Below are 4,179 nucleotides of genomic sequence, written 5' to 3' on the forward strand. Positions count from 1 at the left end.
GAGGGGAGGAGAACATAAGGAATAGCTAATGGGTATACAATTTTACTTACTAAAGATGAGTAAGTTCTACAGCTCTGCTGTGCAACATTGTGCTCATTGTTAACAATACTGTATTACACACTTGAAGCATTTGTTAAGAAGGTAGATCTCATGTGTTCTTACCACAATTGAAAAGAAATCAAAGTGCATATAGTGTTGTATCTAATATTTCTTAGGTAAATAAATTATTAGCCAAGGTCAGTGACTCATGCCTGTATTTCTAGTACTTTGGGAGGCCAAGGTGGGTGGATTGCTGGAGCCTAGGAGTTCGAGACCAGCCTTGGCAACACAGTGAAACCTTGTCTCTACCAAAAATGCAAAAGTGAGCCAGTCTCATAACTTGGTTTCCAAATAAATAAATAGACTAAAATTTAAAAAGAAATTATTTAACATTATTGTCTGATAATTATGTAATAAATAATTTGAACCTGGTATAAATCCAAATTTAGATTATTGTATAATTATGAAACAAATCAGATTTTAAAAGGAAAAACTGCCAAATTTTTTGACGTAAAATATTTCAAAAATTGATTCATCATACAAAAATCATTATTTTATGAGCATATTTGTGAAGAGTGGAGTATACACCTAAGTTTAACCTTTAAAACTATTGTATATCTTCATATTGTTTACTCATATGTGAAACATAACCTGTTTAACTAATGATGTACCAAACCTGAGCCCCAAGTTGTCCTCTGAATTAATATGTACATACTCATAGCTTTCAGCTGCTATTCTTTTCCCCTAACTTTTTCTGCACATGACTATATTCATCCTGTTTCTTGATCTTCCTGGCAACTAAACCAAATCTTCCTTATTTTTCCCTAAACTGTATATTAGTCACTGCATGTTCTTTAAAAATTGTGTACCTGGAAAATCACATGGAAAAATTAGAATGTTTTTTGGTCTAGAGTAATACTTCCATTTATCCCAGAAGCATTTTCAGTTGACAAAGTAAACACCTATGTTCTATGAATGCAATGAACTCATGTAACAGGAGTGATTATGTCTGAGCACCTGAGTCCTATTTCAAGCTTTTTCCTCATCAAATTGCATAGCCTCTCTGTACCTCTAATACTTTAGCTACACAGCAACCCTATATAAGACTAAATTTTCCAATCATAAGAAATAATTTTAGGTAATTTCAATCTAGTAACTTAAGGATATATGTGTTGATATTTAACAATCATTTCTATGGGGATAGTTAATAATTATTTAGATTCTGTGATAGTAAATCTTTCCATAAGAGAGTGACAAAGGATGAAGGTAGCAGGTGTGAGCCTCTTTCAATTAGGATTTGATTGCTATTGAAGGTACTTTAGAATCAAGAAACTGAGTTTTATATCTGTGTACCTTCTGTATATAATGAAGCTAATTATTCTAAAAATAATTGAGCTGACATTTTCTGTGATAATACCATCAAACCTGAGTGTCATAATCTTTGAAAAGAGAAGGTTGAAGTTTAAACGATTATTTCTTATTTACAGTGCAATAATTTAGCAGAGCGTGGAAATTACTTTGTAGGATTAGAATAGATGTTAATCAAATACAAACAAGATTTGAGAGAAATAATTGGAGTTTAGGCTGCAGGTCTAATTAAAGAGTACTTAAGAACTTGCATAACCCATTTATTTGTGTAGAAAATAAGTTTTGATAGCAAATATATGCCATTCAGAAGGCCTTGTTGGGTATTCCAGGTACACTCAACAATTACCTAAGAAGAATACGTGTATTTTATTCATTTCTTTCCAAAGGTGGAGACTAATAGGGGATTGTGTATGCATGATGCCAATCATGCCAGTTAGACATATACAAAAATGTAGGCTAGAAAGTGTTTTTGTCTCAAAGTATGGTCAATAGACAACCCAGTTATAAATAATATTGGGTGCCTATTTAAAAAGAAGATTTATGAATCTTATCAGAATATAAGTAGAATCTGGGATCGAAATTTTATTTCTCAAGGATTTCAGAGATTCCTAAGAATATTAAAATTTGAGAATTGCAGATTAAAGAGGTAGCAAACTTTTGAAGTTATCTGACTACAAAGATAAGTAATGCCTGTTATATACAAGTTATACAAACTTTGGTCATTTTTTACTTGTAAATAAAATGAGGTACCTAACAATGTAGACTCATCTCTTTCATAGGGATTTTTGATGAACAAGGAGAAACTGCATTTTAAACCGTTAACTGATGTACAATGTTATTTGTTGTTTGAATTTGATTTTAAGATTACCAATGGAATACAGCAAAAAAGTAACTTGTTTAACCAACAAAATGAAAATATTTGTTGTAGTATGTATAGCTTCTTCCAGAATCCAGTGCATATCATTGCTACCATAATAGTGAAAGGTTTTGCTGATAAAATATTTTCTAATATTTCTACCGTATCTTTCATATATTATCATTCCAACAATATTGACTCATTAGTAAATGATGAGACTAGAAATTAGTAATAATTATCTCATATACATGCCCTTTAATAATAAATTATTTATTGATGATTTTATGTGCTTTTTCCTTGATATCTAACTATTAGGTCAGAAGACTTTAACTTAGAGTAATAACTTATGCCTTCTCTAGAGCAGTGTTTTTCAGATTATATGCATATGATATCTAAAAGCAAATATAGATATTACAGTAACAATGCAAAGTAGCTTTATGCCTATGCTATAGCAAAGACTCCTTTACTTTTAAGCCATTGGGTGTGATGGTAGTACATATGCATTTTTTTATTGATTGATTTGAAAAGCACATCTTTTCAGTCACTCTCAGATTGCTTTAAATACATTAACCCATCTAGTCCTCATTAAAGTACTTAAGGAGAATACCCCAACTTCTTTTCTGATCAGTGGTATAAACTATAATTTGTTATTTCAATTAAGGAAAATGCCCACTAGCTATAATCTTGTTTCTCTGATGTTTGTGATGTTACTTTCTTTTCTTTAGGAATAATGTTACCACTGTTGTTTTCCACCATCTTTACTAATGTGAGTGCACTGATTTCATCAAAGATGCAAGTAAATTTTGAATAATAACAATGACTAGTTTTAGAGTGGAAGGCTGATGAGTCTCCCATGTCAATATAATAATACTAGTAATTTAACTTTTGCTTTAACCTACAGTACACATACAAACATACACACATTTATATCTTCAATCAAACTGATCAATTTTGTATTATTTTATATTATAGGCGAGAAACTAAGGCTTAGAGATACTAACATTTCAAAAGTCACACATGTTAATTGGCAAAACTGCATTTCGAAGTCAAGAGTTACTGACTTTATATCCTATTTTATCCAATATATTTACAATTTTAATATCTTAAATTATGACAGAATTTTAATCATTAATATATAAAGCAGAATAAAATAACTGAGCTCAAATATTTAAAAAGTAAGAAACACATCTCTAAATAATGCACGCATTAAAGAATGAAACTTTAAAATAATGTTTTAAAGGGACTTAAAAAATTCAAAATGAATGTTAACCAACATACAATTGTTGGGGAAATGCAATTAAAAATAAAATCTTCCAATCTAGAAAAATTATCCACAAAGGTAGAAAAGAAAAATAAAAAAAGTTTATTGAATAAGTACTAATGACGTATATCACAGACAATCCACTAAAAAGATTGCAAAGTCATAAAGAAATTTCACCCTTTTATATAGCCAAGTAGATACAACCCATTACATATGTGTTCTCAAAATAAACAATATGCAGTCCTCAAGTAAGAGCGTGTGTAACATTATTTGTCACACGTATTTATCCTAAGTTTACTCAGTAATTAGAGTAGCCATCTGTTAATTGACTTAAAGAAAAAATAAAATTAGATCTTTATAACAGAATATGGTTCTGAAACCTGGAACAAGGTGCCCATTGAAGTCATGTGCCTGTTCTCTCACAGAAACTTGAAGACTGTGCTGTCTTCTTTATTGATGGCATTTCAAGGAGATGATTTGTAGGTACTTGACAAAGACATTTTTGGGTTCTAAAGCTAGCAAGAGGCTTGTTTAACTCTTAGAAAATTTCACATACATTTCAAAGAGACAAAAGAAGAACTTCCTAAAGTTGGGGGTGGAGTATCTTCCCTTATTTTAACATTAGTAAATTATTATTTATCTTATGTGATTTTTT

The sequence above is a fragment of the Mandrillus leucophaeus genome, unplaced genomic scaffold (genome assembly GCF_000951045.1).
Source record: "Mandrillus leucophaeus isolate KB7577 unplaced genomic scaffold, Mleu.le_1.0 Scaffold788, whole genome shotgun sequence".
NCBI lineage: Eukaryota > Metazoa > Chordata > Mammalia > Primates > Cercopithecidae > Mandrillus > Mandrillus leucophaeus.